Below are 6,484 nucleotides of genomic sequence, written 5' to 3'. Positions count from 1 at the left end.
CTCGCTCTCTCTCTCTCTTGCCCGCTCTCTCTCGCCATGTCTCGCTCTCTCTCTCTCTCTCTTGCTCTCTCTCTCTTGCCCGCTCTCTCTCGCCATGTCTCGCTCTCTCTCTCTCTCTTGCTCTCTCTCTCTTGCCCGCTCTCTCTCGCCATGTCTCGCTCTCTCTCTCTCTCTCTTGCTCTCTCTCTCTTGCCCGCTCTCTCTCGTCATGTCTCGCTCTCTCTCTCTCTTTCTTGCTCTCTCTCTCTTGCCTGCTCTCTCTCGCCATGTCTCGCTCTCTCTCTCTTTCTTGCTCTCTCTTTTGCCCGCTCTCTCTCGCCATCTCTCTCTCTCTCTGTATCCCATGTCAACATAAAAACCATAAACCAATGGATTGGTAAACAAATGGTTTCATCTATCAAATGTCTGTGGATAATCTTAATGTTGATCGATTCCAATCCAGCCAGTGTCTAACATGCCACATTATTTATTAAGGTGCTACATGATTGATTGGTAAGGAACGGACCTTGACGGATGCACTAAAATGGTTTTGCACTAGTGCTCCCTCTTCCCTAAATGAGGCCGCTTACTTTACCTTTAGAAACAAGCTAGTTCAAGACAGAAAATGTACTATGGCGATGGCTGTGGAATGGGAACTCCATTTTGTTTCAAATAGCTCTGTAACACTGTGTTGCGTAGTTTCAATCACTGGTAATGCAGTAGGCCAGGGCTGACGGCTGCTGCGTCAAGGGTATCTTTAAAGGCAATGAAATGGCCTGGTCCATCCTGGACCTAGAAGGCTGCCTGCCTGCCATTTGCTTAAGGCTCTGGCACTGTGCCCAGACGGTGCAATAAGTCTAATGGTGAAGCTGGCGGTCACACCAATGCCCCTGTATTCATCTTCCATAAAAAAGTACTGTAGCTGGAACACTGGCTGCTATATGAAGAGCAGAAGCACGTAGTGCACTCTATTTGAGTTATTCTGACTGAAGTCCACAAGCGAAGGAAAAAGGTGAGAGGAGGAGAGCGTGTAGATGCGAGAAGGAATTATCCAACGATCAAAGGGCTCATGCTGTTAGAATGTGGGTGATATGGAAGTGAAATGTGTTTGCGTTTGATCAGGGGTATATTAATTCCGTCAATTCTGTTGAAAAACATTATTTAAACGTAAGCAAACAGAACAAAACGGGAATAAATATACCTGAATTTGTCCAATAGATACTCACAGTATTAACTGTTGGACTAATGATTACACCCTAGATCAGCTAGATGCAGGCAAAATTGTGCAAGGCAGTGTTGAATGTGTCAATGTCTGTCACCTTTGACATGTAGTAGCCTGAACCTATCGATGTTACATTGAGCTGGGTGAATGGAATATGAATGACAGTCATCAAATGTGCTGTAAAAGTTTTTAAAAATAAAGCCATGCTCATAAAAATAAGTTGCCCTCCCTAATATTAAACGGCACCGGCCACAACTGTAATATACTGAATATACAGTTGAAGTCGGAAGTTTACATACACCTTAGCCAAATACATTTCAACTCAGTTTTTCACAAATCCTGACATTTAATCCTAGTAAAAAATCCCTGTCTTAGAACAGTTAGGATCACCACGTTATTTTAGGAATGTGAAATGTCAGAGTAATAGTAGAGAGAATGATTTATTTCAGCTTTTATTTCTTTCATCACATTCCCAGTGGGTCAGAAGTTTACATACACTCAATTAGTATTTGGTATCATTGCCTTTAAATTGTTTAATTAACTTGGTTCAAATGTTTTGGGTAGCCTTCCACAAGATTCCCACAATAAGTTGGGTGATTTATGGCCCATTCCTCCTGACAGAGCTGGTGTAACCGAGTCAGGTTTGTAGGCCTCCTTGCTCGCACATGCTTTTTCAGTTCTGCCCACAAATTCTCTATAGGATTGAGGTCAGGACTTTTTGATGGCCACTCCAATAGCTTGACTTTGTTGTCCTTAAAACTTATCTGGGATAGGGGGCAGCATTTTCACTTTTGGATGAATAGCGTGCCCAGAGTAAACTGCCTGCTACTCAGTCCCAGATGCTAATATATGCATAGTACTACTATTAGTAGTATTGGATAGAAAACACTCTGAAGTTTCTAAAACTGTTTGAATGATGTCTGTGAGTACAACAGAACTCATATGGCAGGCAAAAACCTGAGAAAAAAATCCAACCAGGAAGTGGGAAATCTGAGGTTTGTAGTTTTTGAACTCATCCCCTATTGAATACACAGTGGGATATTGGTCATGTTGCACTTCCTACGGCTTCCACTAGATGTCAACAGTCTTTAGAAACTTGTTTGAGGTTTCTACTCTAAAGGAGGGGCTCATAAGAGCTCTTTGAGTGAGTGGTCTGGCAGAGTGTCTCGCGCGCTCACGTGAAAGGTAGCTACGTTCCACTTCATTTCTGAAGACCAAGGAATTTTCCGGTTGGAACATTATTGAAGATTTATGTTAAAAACATCCTAAAGAATGATTCTAAACATCGTTTGACATGTTGCTACGGACTGTAACGGAGATTTTTTAGACTTTTCGTCTGCTCCTAGTGAACGCGCGTCATGAATGTGGATTACTGGACTGAACGCGCTAACAAAAGGAGCTATTTTGACATAAATGATGGACATTATCGAACAAAACAAACATTTATTGTGGACCTGGGATTCCTGGGAGTGCATTCTGATGAAGATCATCAAAGGTAAGTGAATATTTATAATGCTATTCTGACATCTGTTGACTCCAACATGGCGGATATCTGTTTGGCTTGATTTGGGCTCTGAGCGCTTTACTCAGATTATTGCTTTTTCGGTAAGTTTTTTTAAAATCTGACACAGCGGTTGCATTAAGGAGAAGTGTATCTATAATTCTGTGCATAATACTTGTATTTTCATCAACATTTATTATGAGCATTTCTGTAAAAAGATGTGGCTCTCTGCAAAATCACTGGATGTTTTGGAACTACTGAACGTAACGCGCCAATGTAAACTCCGATTTTTGGATATAAATATGAACTTTACCGAACAAAACATACATGTATTGTGTAACATGAAGTCCTATGAGTGGCATCTGATGAAGATCATCAAAGGTTAGTGATTAATTATATCTATATTTCTGCTTTTTGTGACTCCTCTCTTTGGTTGGAAAAAGGCTGAATGCTTTCTGTGACTAGTTGCTGACCTAACATAATGATATGTTCTGCTTTCGCCAAAAAGTTTTATTGAAATCGGATACTGTGGTTGGATTAACTTCTTGAGAATACAGGGGGTGCTGTTTTCGCATTAGCATAATTTGCTCTACAGATTAAACTGCCTCTTATTCAATTATTGCTCTTACTATATGCATATAATTAATACCATTGGATAGAAAACAATCTCTAGTTTCTAAAACCGTTTCAATTTTGTCTCTGAGTGAAACAGAAGTCATTTGACAGCACTTTCCCTGACCAAGAAGAAGAATGCAAGATGTGTATGCTCGCTTCAACGCTCTGCCTATATATGGTCACGCCACCTATGACCCGAAACACACTTCATTCGTCTTCCTCTGGGTGTCAAGAGGACGTCAGAGGAGAAATTTTTTGTTTATCTTGTACTGACGTGAAATAAGACCTATTTCTTTGGCGTGACCGACAACTTCCGGTTCTCTGAATCGCGCGATTTGGAGGTGCGATTGTCTACTGTTTTGCTGCCGTTACGGATGAAAACTATCTCCGTCTCGAAGTTTGTTTGATACATGTGACCATATCATCGTAATGTATGTTTTTTCAATATAGTTTAATCAGATTATTTGAATTTTTTCGGGAGTTTTGCCGTGTTCCGTTCTGTGACTTTTTTTACTTTGGACAGATCCGTGCCAGTCGACCAGTACCTATGCTAAATGAAGAGGGAAAGTTGCCATTATGAATGGATTGAACGACTCATCAGGACTAAGGACACCTTGATCAACATTCTGATGAAAGATCAGCAATAGTAAGACCCAATTTACGATGTTATTTCATATATCTGTCGTGCATGTGAACTGGTCGTGGGCGCCCAGCTGGTTCTGGCTGGCGTGGCTATGCTAATTTAGCGCTACATTTTGTTTTCGCTATAAAACATTTAATAAATCTGAAATATTGTTTGGATTCACCAGATGTTGGGCTTTCAATATCTGTACGCTGTGTATTTTTCTGAAATGTTTTAAGATGAGTAATTAGTTATATGACGTTGGTCTCTGTAATTGTTCTGGCTGCGTCGGCACTATTTCAGATTGCAGCTGCAATGTAGAACTGTGATTTATACCTGAAAAATGCACATTTTTCAAAAAAAAACTATGCTATACCATAAATATGTTATCAGACTGTCATCTTATGAAGTTGTTTCTTGGTTAGTGGCTATATATATTTTTATTTAGTCGAATTAGTGATAGCTACTGACGCAGGAAAAAACTGTTGGAGTAAAAAAATTGTGTCTTTTGCTAACGTGGTTAGCTAATAGATTTACATATTGTGTCTTCCCTGTAAAACATTTTAAAAATCTGAAATGGTGGCTTTATTCACAAGATCTGTATCTTTCATCTGGTGTCTTGGACTTGTGATTTAATGATATTTAGATGCTACAATTTACTTGTGACGCTATGCTAGCTATGCTACTCAGTGGGGGGGGGAGTGGGGGGTGCTCCCGGATCAGGGTTGGTGACTCGTTAAAGGTTAATGAGAATTTTATCTTTAAAATGGTGTAAAATACTTCTATGTTTGAGGAATTTTAATTATGGGATTTCTGTTGTTTTGGATTTGGGGCCCTGCAGTTTCACTGGCAGTTGAGAGGTGGGACGCTCACGTCCCGAACGGTCCCAGAGAGGTTTTAAGCCATTTTGCCACAACTTTGGAAGTATGCTTTGGGTCATTGTCCATTTGGAAGACCCATTTGCGACCAAGCTTTAACTTCCTGACTGATGTCTTGAAATATCGTTTCAATATATCCACATACGTTTCCATCCTCATGATGTCATCTATTTTGTGAAGTGCACCAGTCCCTTCTGCAGCAATGCACCCCCACAACATGATGCTGCCACCCCCGTGTTTCACCCCCGTGCTGCCTCCCCCCTTTTCCTCCAAACATAAGGTTGGTCATTATGGCCAAACAGTTCTGTTCTTGTTTTATCAGACCACAGGACATTTCTCCAAAAAGTATGATCTTTGTCCCCATGTGCAGTTGCAAACCGCAGTCTGGCTTTTTTATGGCGGTTTTGTAGCAGTGACTTCTTCCTTGCTGAGCGGCCTTTCAGGTTATGTCGATATAGGACTCGTTTTAGTGTGGATATTGATACTTTTGTGCCTGTTTCCTCCAGCATCTTCACAAGGTCCTTTGCTGTTGTTCTGGGATTGATTTGCACTTCTCGCACCAAAGTACGTTCATCTCTAGGAGACAGAACACGTCTCCTTCCTGAGCGGTATGGCGGCTGCGTGGTCCCATGTTGTTTATACTTGCGTACTATTGTTTGTACAGATGAACGTGATACCTTCAGGCGTTTGGAAATTGCTCCCAAGGATGAACCAGACTTGTGGAGGTCTACTTTTTTTTCTGAGGTCTTGGCTGATTTCTTTTGATTTTCCCATGATGTCAAGCAAAGAGGCACTGAGTTTGAAGGTAGGCCTTGAAATACATCCACAGGTGCACCTCCAATTTACTCAAATGATGTCAATTAGCCTATCAGAAGCTTCTAAAACCATGGCATCATTTTCTGGAATTTTCCAAGCTGTTTAAAGGCACAGTCAACTTAGTGTATGTAAACTTCTGACCCACTGGAATTGTGATATAGTCAATTATAAGTTAAATAATCTGTTTGTAAACAATTGTTGGAAAAATGACTTGTGTCATGCACAAAGTAGATGTCCTAATGGACTTGGCAAAACTATAGTTTGTTAACAAGAAATGTGTGGAGTGGTTGAAAAACTAGTTTTAATGACTCCAACCTAAGTGTATGTAAACTTCCGACTTCAACTGTAGCTGCCTCCGACTGTTCCCTATCAATGGGCCGAGAACCTGTGACGTCAGAAAGTCTATAGGACAAACTGGATAAGTGACTGAACTAATAGGGAAGAGACAATAGTGGCAGACTTGGTAGATTTTAATTATGTTGTAGTTGTCTTTAAGCAGGAAGTTGTACTATGATGTAATTTGCTGAGTCTACCATTAAATTAGTATAATGTTACACATTAGTACAATTCCAAAAAATGTGATAAATGGAAATGTGAATATTCTACCCAAGAATGGGAAGAAACGTGTCAGTTACCAATCTGAATCTGGTTTACAGTACCCCTGCCGCACCATTTTGAACTGTGTGATGACAGACAGGCCAGGCCTGAGGAGGGATCTCTCTTCCAGACTTTCAGAAACACTGCAGTGCATGTGATCAGGGATAGCCCTGCTCAGCCTGCCGTCTGTCCAGCCAGCCAGGGTAGGAACAAACATAACTCATTGTTTTCAGATGGTGGAATTGGACTTCCAT

This window comes from Salvelinus alpinus, chromosome 2, assembly GCF_045679555.1.
Source record: "Salvelinus alpinus chromosome 2, SLU_Salpinus.1, whole genome shotgun sequence".
NCBI classification, from domain to species: Eukaryota; Metazoa; Chordata; class Actinopteri; order Salmoniformes; family Salmonidae; genus Salvelinus; species Salvelinus alpinus.
The sequence above is the reverse complement of the archived record's forward strand: the minus strand, read 5'-3'. Positions refer to the sequence as shown.